Source organism: Triticum urartu, chromosome 4 (assembly GCF_003073215.2).
Source record: "Triticum urartu cultivar G1812 chromosome 4, Tu2.1, whole genome shotgun sequence".
Classification (NCBI taxonomy): Eukaryota; Viridiplantae; Streptophyta; class Magnoliopsida; order Poales; family Poaceae; genus Triticum; species Triticum urartu.
Genome location: NC_053025.1, coordinates 5,547,494 through 5,562,096, shown reverse-complemented (window position 1 = coordinate 5,562,096; position 14,603 = coordinate 5,547,494).

Genomic DNA, 14,603 nt, shown 5'->3' with positions numbered 1-14,603 from the left:
TGGTAGTGATATTAGATTTTTGTTTGCAGTCAGTTATGAATTGTTTGGACATGGAAATTTGTAATTTGCCATATGAATTTGTAATCCGAGAATATTTATAAATTGTGAATATGTTCCAGTGAGCATTAGTTTAATAAAGTAGTACTCTGAAACTTGAGCAATTTTTATTTTTCATTTCTAAAACTTGAAGAGGGGGAATACTAGTGGATCAATGTTCAGATTTTAGAGTTTCTATATCTTGAAATATTTAAGTCATGATCAACGATGTGTCATTTTTATTATGCTATGTTTTATTTATATATTATCCAGTTTGGGTTTGTATAAATTGATGCTTCCATTATACACGCCTAAACAAGACGCTGGGCTTTCGAAAAATTGCCTTTCAAATTTTGAATACACACTCTTCAAATTCTGGGCCTGCCCCCGGGAGGAAGGATAGGACTAGGAGCTGGGCTGTGGAACCTCACGTTTCCACAAGATGAACCAAGATCATATGTGCAAGCTGAGGAGTTTCCAGTGACACAAAATGCACCTCAAGAGGACTGGCATGATGATTTCCAGACCTTGTAGACCAAGCTGCATATTAAATTAGTTCATGAATGAACTGGAAGAAATGCAATCAAGTTCATGTATGAGCTTTTGTAATCTGCATTGCTAGAACTAAATTACCCATTTGCTTACGATGAAACATGTCATGAGCTGAACAAGTGTTTTGCTAGGATGTTTAAATGAACATGTACGAGTTTGTTAGGCCTTGTACAATGCAAGGCGCCTAAGATAGGTGCTTAGAGGAATAAACCAGTCTTTCTCTAAGCACCGATACTATTTGTAGAGTGTAGACGCTTAATTAAGCGTCTCTCCAATAGAATTAGGCACTAGTGCTTCAGAAAAATTCGGTTTATTTCTTTAAGCACCTTCCTAAGCTTTTGAAGATGACGAATGTTGGAATCTCTGAATGTGCTCTATATGATTTCTCTAGAACTGATTTATCAGAAATTTTACTTCATTTCGTATTGAAACCTTGCCGTGCAGTTTCTGATAGAAACCTTGCTGTGGAGTTTCTCACAGAAACTGATTCAAGTTGCAACAATTTCAACAGTATGGGAAACAAGTAATGCCACACGGCCCAGCCTGCGTCCTCTTGTTAACTGAATTTTTCGACACTTGTTAACTGAATTTTTTTTACACTTGTTAACTGAATTTTTCGACTGCAATAATAAGAGATGCCATTGCCGGGTTAAGTCGCCACATTTTCAACAACGGAAATGCCCAGCACAAAATTTATAACTTATCATACTGCATTACTGTACAACCCTAATGCTACTGGACTAAGTGAAGACTTTGCTCCTGGGTCACTGAGCTGATGGAAGCACACGGAGGGCGTGTACAGAAGCGACCGAAACCCAACCCATACATCGCAATCATCCAACACAAGACTTGCACTAGGAAAATCCAGGCAGAAAATACAACCTGATCCGCTAACAAGGTCATAGGTTCAGGCAGTATCACTAAACTATACAACACAAGACTTGTTAACTGAAGATTTCGACACTTGGTAACTGAAGATTTCGACATTTGTTAACTGAATTTTTTCGACACTTGATAACAGAATTTTTCGACACTTGTTAACTGAAGGGGATTTCCGTAAAAACTCATGCCACGCTGGCTTACTTGATCAACGCCTGGTTCGTATAAATAAAACCGAGAAAAAGCACCGTACATGCACAATCGAGCCAAGCTTTTTCACCAATTTGATGTAGCCCACAACTTGTAGTACCAAACTGAACTTTCATGCCAACTTGTGACACCAGCAATGTAATTGACTCTACCAAAAACTATGGATTCGTAGTGAACACATACAAGTTTTCACAAAAAAAAAATTGTGAGACTTCTAAATACAGTTTTAAATTATTTTCCAGAAAATGGGCACCATAGTGTTCGTGCACCATAAGTCCACACCTCAGGATGCAGCCTTATATGCATACCTAATAATAAAGGGATTATTGCTTTTGGACGTATATCACCGAAATTGCCTCCAAAGTTGCCATAAATTATCCACTGTGCCACCCGTAAGTGAAGAGAAACAATTCATTTTTATTTCAAAGTCGCGCTCGGGTCCGTTGTTCTTATATGTTGATACACTCACATAACATGAGCACCTGAGCAGGGCAATGGCTAGGACCTCCGCCCTCCTCACGCGAGACCAGGTTTTGATCCGTGGTTCTACCCCCTTTTATCTCCTTTTTCTCTCCTCTTCCCACACGCGGTAATGGGCCAGCCCATTTACAAGTCGTAGCGCCCCCGTTTACTATTTCGTTTTTTGCTTTTTACATTCTCCTTTCTGTTTTAGTTTTTTCTTTTTTAAATTAATTCAGGATCTACAAAAGAACCAAATTTCAAAAAGTTGTGAGTTTAAAAAAATATTGAGATATCATAAAATGTTTATGAATTGAAAAAACATTTGGAAAATCATAAAATGATCATGATTTCAAAAAAAAATGTTCACATATTCTAAAACAATTTCATGATTTCAAATAAATGTTCATGAAATAAAAAAATTTCATGATTTTTAAATATTGAGTAGCACCATCTGCTCGCCTATCGCTTCGAACAGGGCTAGCCCGATATATCGATTTTTTCATCGATGGGTGTATCTTACCGACAATGGGTATTTTTTAATGTATTCCATTTTCATCTTCTCGGGTTTTCTAATTTCTTGTTGTGTTTTTACTTATTTTCTTGCTTTATTCTTTATTATTTTCCTGCTGTATTTTTTATCGTTTCTATTTCTTTGTTTATTTTTTGAACTAAAATAAATTAGTTTTTTATAATTCATTTTTAATTTTTTATGTCTTCTTTATTTCACTTGTTTTAAATAGATTTAATTTCCTACTTTATTAATTACTTTCATTTGATTTGTTTTAAATCTATGCAGTTCTTAAAACAACTTTTGTGGGGTATGCGCACGAGATGTAGCCGCGGCCTCCCTCTTCAAGGAAGAACTTAGGGTTCCTCCGCCACCCGACGATGCTACCGGCGGTCAGCCTTGTCTCCGGTGGCCGGGCCATGGCGGCGCGATGGACCCCAACCCTTGCCGGCGGGACGGATATTGCTTTGTTTCTTCGTGTTTTTGTGAGTTTCTTTAGGGTTTGTGTCCTATTTAGGAAGACGAGGCGTGGGCGGCTCTCTGAAGGTGGAATAGGGTTCTCCCTGTCTGACCCCATTTCAGTGATGCGTCTAGCATTATCGGAGGGCATGTGGAGGGGTGTCTCCACCGGGTCTCGCGGGACTCGGTCGATGCTGGTCTTTGGTGGATCCGCTTGGATCCAGTCTTCATTCGTGCGTCTACAAATTGGATCCTTTCTATCTATACTTCTGTTCATCGGCGATGGTTGTTGTTCTAGTGTGTTGGTCATGTAGGGCCTTAGCACGATGACTTCCTGACTGTCTACTATAACAAGTCTGGCCTGGCTTCGTGAGGGAAGGGTGATGACGGCGGCGCGCCTTTGGCTCGTTTCACTACTTGTAGTCGCCGCTAGGGGGTTTATGGACATGGATATAATTTTTACTATTTTTGTTTTCTTTGTACTGACATGACAAGATGAACAGATCGGAAGTTTTCTCACAAAAACCTCTACACATTTCTTATTTCTTTGTTAAAAAAATCATTGTGTATTTCACAGAATGTTCGGGGTGTATTTAAAAATTGTGCATCGTGTAATATTAAAAATGCATCAGGTTTTAAAAAAGCATTGAGTTTGAAAAATCAATATATATATTTTAAAAATTGTGCATCACATATTTTAAAATTATGATGCTATACATTTTTAAATGCTAACAATGTATTAAAAGCGATCATTTTTTCATGGTTAAAAAATGTTCATTGCGTTAAAAAACCATCACGTATAATTTTTTTACATCATTTATTTCATAAATGTTTGCCTTGTATTTATTCATTGTGTAATAAAATATGTCATCATGTAATTTTATAACGTTCACCATGTATTTTGAAAATGTTCACAATATATTATAAAATACTTATGTATGTAAAAGAAAATGTTCATCTCATGTTTAAGAAATGTTCGGTGCATGTATAAAACTGTTCATCATGTATTTGAAAAGTGAGATCATCTTGTATTGCAAAAATGATTATTTTGCATTAAAAGTTGTTCGTCGCGTATTTTTCAATAAAGTTTGTTGGTACATGGAAACAAATCACCGTTACGAACTGTTAGCTCAAAATATGCAAATCTCGCAATGTTTTCAAAATTCTCTTTCCATGTTGGTCAGTGTTGTACGTACTCACGCACGTACTCCCTCTATTTTTATTTAGTCCACGTATTAGCTTTAGTCAAAGTCAATCTTTGTAAACTTTCACAAAATTTATGAACAAAAATATTAATATATACAATAGCAAATCAATACCATTAGATTTAGCGAACCAACATGTGGTTGGATGGTTAGAGGGACAGTGGTATCCCAGCCCAGCAGGGTTCAAGTCATGATACTCGCATTATTTCTAGATTTATTTCAGGATTTCTGTCGATGTGCTTTCAGTAGGAGGGGACGTTCCGTCGACGACGAGACGCCTATGGTGACTTTGTAAATCTCAAGATGATATGCCGATTCAATTTTCCGAAGGTGCTCATAAGGATAAGGTGTGCGTGTGCATTCCTAGAGGTGAGTGTATGTGCGTATGTATGAGCGCTTGCGTCTGTACTATGTTTAAAAAAAGTAGTATTAACTTTATTATTAAATTTACTTTCACATTATATAGATTTGTTACAGTAAATGTTTGTATTTTTTCTATAAATTTGATTAATTTTTTTTCTCGAATACGCAAAGCTTGCGTATTATTTCATTGATAGAAGGAGTTAAGAAAGAGTACAGAGGATGGTACAGCATATGACACGAACGCAGAAGACGTGAGCATGGCGTTCGGAGCAGAAAAACATGGGATGCTCAGCCCCCAAAAAGAGAAAAGCACGGCGCAGCCCAAACCAAAAGCAACAAGACGACCGACATCTCTAAATCCATCACCGAGGACGCCGCGAGCAAACAAGACGACACCTCCAAGAAGGAGAACGATGTTGAGGCGCTGCAGCTGTTCGATCCGACAAGTCAGACCTAGGGTTTCCCCTGACGCTCGAAGTGGGGCACAGATAGCGGCCATGACATCGCCTCCATGAAGGAAAAGGCACTCGCAGGTGTCGCCACTGTCAACCTTATGTGACGCCCGGATAATTAAGCTACAGTAACTCTCTACTAATGATGCCACATCACCACGATCACTATTGATAAACTCACGTTGATTCAAACTTCGTTCAAATTCAAATTTAAAATCAAGACAAAGTATAAAAGTTTTCAAATGTCAAAACTAAAATGTTCATGGTGTGGAAAATAATCCCTGGATATTTACCACGTTGAAACCCATATTTTAATAGGTTTTTAACTAACCTTAAATGAATTAAACAATAGCAAAAGCAACTATTTAAACTCCTTTGGTATTTTATAAAATACTAAACTATTTTATATCAGGGTAAAACTTTTTATACTTGTGGATTGTTCTGAAACATTATTTTAGGGGTTATAGTCATATTTTACTAAACTAAAATTAGCGTGTAACTAAAATAAAATAGAAAATAAAAATAACAAAAGATAAAAAAAATCAAACCCTCCCCCGGGCAACCCGGCCCAACTGGCCACTGGGCTAGCCAGCCCACCTCTCCCCGCATCCCTCCCCCACCTGGTCGAACCCTTCCCCCCACGATACCCCACTCTCTCACACGCCCCCTCCCCCGCTCGATCTGGGCGCCCGCCCGCGCCCAGGGACCCGACCCCGCGCCTCGCCGTACTTGCTGTGGCCGCCGCCGCTCCCGGCGGGCCGCCCCGCGCCGCTGCCACCAGCGGGCCCCGTGCTAGCCGCACCTTCACCACCGGAGCCACCCTCGTCGCCTCCCCTCTCGCTCCTCTTTCCCGACCCAATCCAGATCAGGAAAGGGCAACGAGCCCGACGCATCCTTCACCGACGCCATCGCTGTGCGCCACCACCGTCGCCCAGGACCTCGCCGGAGCTTCCCCCATCGGACTGCCTCCTCCTCCTCAACGTCCTGCGTCCTCTTCGTCACCGTCGTCCCCGACGTCCTCCTCGACCCCCGCTGCCCGAACCCCTATCGCCCCAGTGAGCCTCTGCCTTGCTCCTCCCCCCTCTGTCCCGCGCTCGCGCGCCCTGTGCTCGTCGCCGCGGCCACCGCACGCGTGCGCCTCGTGCACGCCCGCCGTCGCGCTCCGCTCCCGCCTCCAGCTGCCTCTCCCTCCTCGCTAGCCCCTGCCGACGGCCTCGCCGTGGCCCTCGCCCCCGCTGGCCGCGTCGAGCACCCCCAGCGCCTCGCGCCCCTCCTGGACCCCCCTGTTTCTCCTCCCTCGCCGCTACCGCCGGTAGCCGCGCCCGCGAGTCCGTGCGACCGCTGTGCCCCGCGCCCACTCCACCGACCCCGTGTGCTCCGGCCGGCCTTGTCTGGCCATGCCGCGTCGCCCCGCTCCGGCCATGGCCGGCAGCGCCGAGCCACGCGCCGGCGCCCTTCGCCTCCTGGCCGCGGTGCCCTGTCGGGCAGGCTAGCGCCTGATGCTCGGCTTCGCCCAGCGCCCGTTACCGCTAGCGCCAGCGCCCGCTAAGACCCCCCTGTGTATGACGAATGGGGCCCACGCCCCGAGCGAAAATAAAAGAAGATTTAAAATAAATAATAATAATCATAATATATCAATTAATTAATTCATTGATTGATTAATTAATTAATTAAATCAATTAAGTTAATCAATTAATGTTTAATTAACCTAATTAACTAGTGTTAATTAACTAAATAGTAATTAGCTTAGTTAAACCCTAATTGGACTAAACAGTCAATGACATGCGGGACCCACACGTCAGTTTGACCGGTCAACACCCTGTTGACTGCTGACGTCATGCTGACGTCATGATGACGTCAGCAAACACTATTCTGGATAATGATGAATTAAAATAATTCAATAATTGCTAAAAATGATTAAAATCTTTTAAAATCAATATAAAATAAACCGTAGCTGAGATGGAAACACTTTGTACATCAAAGTTGCTCAGAACGACGAGACGAATTCGGATACGCAACCCGTTCGTCCACCACACATCCCTAGCATAGCAAACTCGCAACATTTCCCCTCCGGTCCGTCTGTCCGAAAACACGAAATACCGGGAATACTTTCTCGGATGTTTCCCCCCTTCGCCGGTATCACCTAATACCGCGTTAGGGCATACCTAGCTCTGCGTATTACCTCGTTATGTTTTGTGATGCTTTGTTTGCTCCGTATTTACTGTTTCTTCCCTCCTCTTCTTCTCCGATAGACCCCGAGAACGTTGCTGATGCCACTGAGTTCGACTACGTTGTTGACGACCCCTCCTTGCCAGAGCAACCAGGCAAGCCCCCCCTTTATCACCATATATCGCCTATTCTCTCTCTACTACTTGCATTAGAGTAGTGTAATATGATACAGCTTTCCGCTAATCCTATTCCGATGCATAGCCTGTCATTGTTGCTACAGTTGTTGATACCTTACCCGGAATCCTAAATGCTTAGTATAGGATGCTAGTTTACCATCAGTGGCCCTACATTCTTGTCCGTCTGCCGAGCTACACTATCGGGTCGTGATCACTCGGGAGGTGATCACGGGTATATACTTATATACATATTATATGATACTTGTGGTGACTAAAGTCGGGTTGGCTCGTAGAGTACCCGCGAGTGATTCACGGATTGGGTCCGAAAGGACGTTTGTCCCGACGGCCCTCTGAGTGAATCTTTGTGGCGGAGCGACAGGGCAGGTTGGGACCACCTAGGAGAGACGTGGGCCTGGCCCTGGTCGGCGTCCGCGGCTATTTCAAAATGACACGCTTAACGAGATCTGGATATTTGATCTGAGTCTGGCCACTGGCCTATACGCACTAACCAACTACGCGGGAACAGTTATGGGCACTCGACGTCGTGGTATCAGCCGAAGCCTTCGTGACGTCAGCGACTAAGCGGCGTGCGCAGGGTTGGACTGGAACGCCTGCTCTTGTATAAGGGAGGCTAGGTCTGCTCACCGGCCGCGTATGCAACATGCAGGTGTGCAATGGGAGATGGGCCCAGACCCCTGCGCGCATAGGAGTTAGATCGGCGTGCTGACCTCTCTGTTGTGCCTAGGTAGGGCTGTGACGTGTTGATCTTCCGAGGCCCGGCATGAACCAGAAAAGTGTGTCCGGACAAAGGGGATCGAGCGTGTTGGGAAATGTGGTGCGCCCCTGCAGGGAAGTTGATCTATTCGAATAGCCGTGTCCCTCAGTAAAAGGATGACCCGGAGTTGTACCTTGACCTTATGACAACTAGAATCATATACTTAATAAAACACACCCTTCCAAGTGCCAGATACAACCGGTGATCGCTCTCTCACAGGGCGACGAGGGGAGGATCGCCGGGTAGGATTATGCTATGCGGTGTTACTTGGTGAACTTACCATCTACTCTCTTCTTCTGCTGCAAGATGGAGGTTACCAGAAGCGTAGTCTTCGATAGGACTAGTTATCCCCCTCTTGTTCTAGCATTCTGCAGTTCAGTCCACATATGCTACCCCCTTTTCCACTTGATACCAATGCATACATATGTAGTGTAGCTCCTTGCTTGCGAGTACTTTGGATGAGTACTCACGGTTGCTTTGCTCCCCCTTTTCCCCTTTCTATACCCGATTGTTGCGACCAGACGATGGAGTCCAGGAGCCAGACGCCACTGTCGACGATGACTCCTACTACACTGGAGGTGCCTACTACTACGTGCAGGCCGCTGACGACGACTAGGAGTAGTTTAGGAGGATCCCATGCAGGAGGCCTGCGCCTCTTTCGATCTGTATCCCAGTTTGTACTAGCCATCTTATGGCAACTTGTTTAACTTATTTCCGTACTCAGATATTGTTGCTTCCGTTGACTCGTCTATGATAGAGCTCTTATATTCGAGCCCTCGAGGCCCCTGGCTTGTAATATGATGCTTGTATGACTTATTTTATTTGTAGAGTTGTGTTGTGATATCTTCTCGTGAGTCCCTGATCTTGATCATACACGTTTGCGTGTATGATTAGTGTACGGTCAAATCGGGGGCGTCACAAGTTGGTATCAGAGCCAACTGCTTGTAGGAATCCCCCTTCCAAACTCCTTGGCCAAAGTCGAGTCTAGACATTGCTGAACTTTTACTAACATGGTTGTGTGCCTTACGGGCCCACGTCGCCATTTGGTGGTATTAGGATCTTTTACTCCTCGTCTATACTCTGGGACTCTGATCTCTCTTCTATTCGGGATAAATGAATTTTGCTAAATCTAACATTAGGATCTCGTTATCACTTTCACCCGGAGAGCACCTTATTATCGATGATCGTCTGCTGCACTAGAAGACCCTGAAGATACTCTCTGCTGTTAACCCGAGAATTTGTGTTCATCGCGTTTGCAGTTACCCTTCCACCGTTAACCCTTATGATAACTACATGCAGTTGTCACTATTACATTCATCCCCAGTTGGTCTTGTTATTACAAGGTACCCCGAAATACTCGTCGTTGTTTCGATAATCCTTTGTGCCTACTGCCTTACAGTTCCTTGTCGCCTGAATACACCTACAAATTAACCCTCACACTTACCGAGGATTTGTTTCTCCCCAGTTGTTCAGGTGTTTCATAAAATTCTTCGAAATATTATCCGATCTTTCGAGAATCCTCTGCAGCCTATGGCTCTAGAAATTCTTGTCTGCCTGCATTATGGTTAAATCCAAATGCCTAGCATTATTCATTGACATCCTTTGCACTATCATTTTGAGATTGTTGATTCAATATGATGCGGATGTTCACAATCATCAGTCGCAATTAGAGTACATCCTTCCGACTCAGACGTCATTTTTGAACATGAGCTGGTTCTCGACCAATCAAATTGTCGTCGATTGTACCCCTAAGCTTACTCATCTTATCCTTCCTTAATCAGAGCATTTGCTTCTGATCCCTTGATTTGGAAATCATAATTCCTTTGATTTTTGAGCTTTTAACCAATCGGTTGTTTCTATAATCCGATGCACATGCATTCCTTCTTCCTTTGATAGAGTACCGATACTTACATCAGCTCCGTTGTAGACCACCAGACCTCTTGTTGGATTATTATCCGACAGTGTCCTTCATATTCAAGTAACCTTGTGAGCCTTTCCACAGATATATAAAGCCTTTGGTAAATTGTATCCTCTGCTTCCTCAACCATGCTCTGTTTTCGAGCTGGTGGTATTTACTATTGAAGCTTGTGGTATATGTTTCCACGATACCCTGACGGGTTGAACCTATGCCTTCCTTATTAAGTGTGAACTCGAAAGTTTTCACGAGTCATACCTTGCCTGTTTGGCTATATCATTATTGTGCTACCTGGTCCTTCTTTACGGAGCACAATTTTCGACGATGAGCTAACCTTACGTCGATCTTCCCGGTCTTATGATTTCACCTCAAACGGCAAGCTTGACTCCGTGTTGGCGTCGCACCCTTGATTCCAATAACCTTCCGCTTCATCATTCCTTTGACTTGATGTCATCGCCGACCAATTACATCTTCATAAAACCTCATGACAAATGTGTCGTGATCATCATCAGCATTCTGAGCTCTTCCAAGATGTCAATTGAATTCATGATAAGAAATACCATCCTTGCCCTCGATGATTTGTGTTATCATCAACCACTTTTATTGCCTTCCTGAAAGGATTGATATGGTTGACTAGAGGGGGTGAATAGGCAACTAACAATTTTTAGCTTTTATTTACCAATTTAGAGTTTGCAACAAAGTAGGTTGTCTAGATGTGCAACTAGGTGAGCAACCTATATGATGCAACAACAACAAGCACACAAGCAAGCACGGGAAGTAACACTAAAAAGCTTGCACAAGTAAAGGTGCGAGATAACCAAGAGTGGAGCCGGTGAAGACGAGGATGTGTTACCGAAGTTCCTTCCTTTTGAGGGGAAATACGTCTCCGTTGGAGCAGTGTGGAGGCACAATGCTCCCCAAGAAGCCACTAGGGCCACCGTATTCTCCTCACGCCCTCACACAACGCGAGATGCCGTGATTCCACTATTGGTGCCCTTGGAGGCGGCGACCGGACCTTTACAAACAAGGTTGGGGCAATCTCCACAACTTAATCGGAGCCTCCCAACAACACCACGAAGCTTCACCACAATGGACTATGGCTCCGTGGTGACCTCAACCGTCTAGGGTGCTCAAACACCCAAGAGTAACAAGATCCTCTAGGGATTGGTGGGGGAATCAAATTTCTCTTGGTGGAAGTGTAGATCGGGGCCTCCTCAACCAATCCCAAGCAAATCAACAAGTTTGATTGGCTAGGGAGAGAGATCGGGCGAAAATGGAGCTTGGAGCATTAATGGAGCTTTGGGGGAAGAGGTAAGTCAACGAAGAAGAAGAGGACCCCCTTTTATAGAAGGGGATCCCATCCAACCGTTACCCCCAAAACAGCCCCGCAGAGGGCGGTACTACCGCAGGTGGCAGCAGTACTACCGCTGGACCCAGTGGTACTACCGCCCAGCCTGAGAGGGCTCGAAGAGAGAGCAGAAAACGTGCCCAGCGCGGTACTGCCACGGTGGTAGGGCGGTACTACCACCCTCGAGCGGTACTACCGCTGCAAAGTGCCGCTCAACCCGACACGAGAGGCGACCCCCTCGAGTCGACGCGGTAGTAGCCCGGTACCGCAGCGGTACTGCGGCTGAGAACCACAAGCGGTACTACCGCTGGGTACCGCGGTACTACCGCTCGGACACAAAACAGCACAACTGCAAGGGGAACGAGCTCTCTAGTTGAAGCAGAAAGGCTCAGAGGGTGAGAGAAGGATGTGTACGTGTTGATTCCACCCAAGCCTTACCAAAGCGGGCCCCCTCTTGATAGAACGGTGACTCCTACGAAACTAGTCCACCAAACAAGAAATGAAAAGGCTACACCGTCTTGAAAAACACTCTAAGGGGAAGGAAATCGTCTCGTGACAAAGGATGAAACTCTAAAAGGCTCAAAGCACACGGTTAGTCCGCAAACATGTTTTCATCAATCACCAAAACTACATCGAGAGAGATATGCCTTAACACTTCCGTTCAACACAAACTTGTTCGTGTTTGGTGTTATACCTTTAGTTCATTGCTATACAACTTAGGTTATGTTCTACCTTGGTGTACTACCATCTTCTATGTCAAGAATATTGTGACAATTTCACCACCTTTTAAGAATTCTTGATATGGTGATACTTCTTACCATATCCATTCATTCATTGGTCCCTGTGTTGTTTCTAACTGGAAAATCGATAATTGAACTATGATGTGTGACTTCAAAACTTATAGCAACCCTATTGCTTTGGAGTTAATGGTCGATATTATATTCTTAGACCATTGGTTTTATCGAATCACCATTCTAACATTGATCATGCTACCTAATCCCATATTTCTCGTGCACCTTTCAACCAACGTTTAACTGTGTATGTTTTCCTCGAGCATACCTCATTATATCATTTGATCTGACAAATGTTATCTCCTTGTTCACATAAGTGTGGAAATCCATCTTTTGAAAATCTCAATGAATTGTCGCTGAGATCATCAGCCACCTCCTCGTCCTCTCCTTGGTTAAATGATGAACTCTTGTTTCAGAACTCGCTTCCATAGTTTATTTCCCGAGAATTCTATAATGTCGTCTCGTCAATTGTGTTGCACCTCTTCTTCTCAGGCATCCTGAGTCTGAGGTATCTTGACCCCAATCAGATCTGAATTTCGGTCAGATATGATGGATGGAACATATTTTCAAGAGTTATAACATTGGTCTTTAACCCAATAAGGTGATGTTATCCTAACACACCTCCCCGGAGGGCCAATTGTTATAGTTTCCTTTTTAGCAAGGTTAGCCATTCTTCCATGAGGAAATTGTAAGACTTATTCTATAAGTTGTTCCTGATGGATCCTTTGTGTATCCAAAGTATGATCTTTACCCAGTGACCATGTCAATGCTATCTCGAAGCTTGTCTGTGGTACTCCGATTATCAACAAGAACATTTGAAGCCCAATGCTAAATGTTTCCTGCTCAATTACCCAAACACCATTGTATGGGTAATGTCATGAAATTTCTCTCACCTTACCTAAAGAGTTTTCTACATTATATCCAGTCATTGATATCATGCTCTGCTTGTCCTTGGGAGGATATACCCTTGAAATATGTGTTTAAACACATTTTCCTTTCCATTGTTCTGTTTAAATCTGATAATCGTATTTTCCTTTCCATTGTTTGGTTTAACCTTTCTTGAGATCTATATGATCTAAGCAGTATTATTCTCCTACTTTTGTAAACACCTCGTTCTACAATTTTGTCAGAAAGACCCTGTTACTTTTGTTGATGACATTTCGATGACCATCGATGGATGAGAGCTTTGCCTACTGGTCCGCCTCGTTCAACGAGCAGGAAAATGGTTCTCTTCGACCCTCGCCCTTGGTACCGACGTTGTTGCCGACATAATCGATAGGCTACCCTCTGACATGCCATTGCTATCATGATCATGCAAGATGTCACCGCTCCTCCTACTTTTAACCTATATGTTGGGACCATAACCCATAGTTCCACAGGATCGAAACCTGACTCTCCTGTAACCCCGGTTTCCAAGGTTATTCCTCGCGCTTGACTCCGTATGCATTCACAGGTCACCTTCCTAGAGATGACCTATTCTAGTATCAGATGCAATACTTATTCGCGTTGCCCTGAAACCCTTTCATCTTCTGACTAGGCATTGAACGATTGCCTGGCTGCTTGAAACTTCTTATTGTACCTTCGAACTCTACTCTTGATGTGTTTCATTTGTTCAACTCAAGAGATACTCATTTGTTCATTATTGGGATACCCCGAGATGATTTTTCCCTTATAACATCCTATCGCTGTAGAGTTGCCCCTTACTTGTTCGTAGAAACGATGGGGTTCCCCAAAGAAAGGACGTCAACTTCGTCATGATGCATTTGAATAAAGAATTGAAGACATCAAAGAAAGGGATTAACTTCTTCAAGAAGAGTAGCCAAGACCGAGAAGATCCGTTGGAATATCGTAACCAGACCTTTCCCCCTTACTCTACCTCTTAAATCTTGGGACGAGATTTCTTGTAGTGGAGGAGAATTGTAACGCCCGGATAATTAAGCTACAGTAACTCTCTACTAATGATGCCACATCACCACGATCACTGTTGATAAACTTGCGTTGATTCAAACTCCGTTCGAATTCAAATTTAAAATCAAGACAAAGTATAAAAGTTTTCAAATGTCAAAACTAAAATGTTCATGGTGTGGAAAATAATCCCTGGATATTTACCATGTTGAAACCCATATTTTAATAGGTTTTTAACTGACCTTAAATGAATTAAACAGTAGCAAAAGCAACTATTTAAACGCCTTTGGTATTTATAAAATACTAAACTATTTTATATCAGGGTAAAACTTTTTATACTTGTGGATTGTTCTCAAACATTATTTTAGGGGTTATAGTCATATTTTACTAAACTAAAA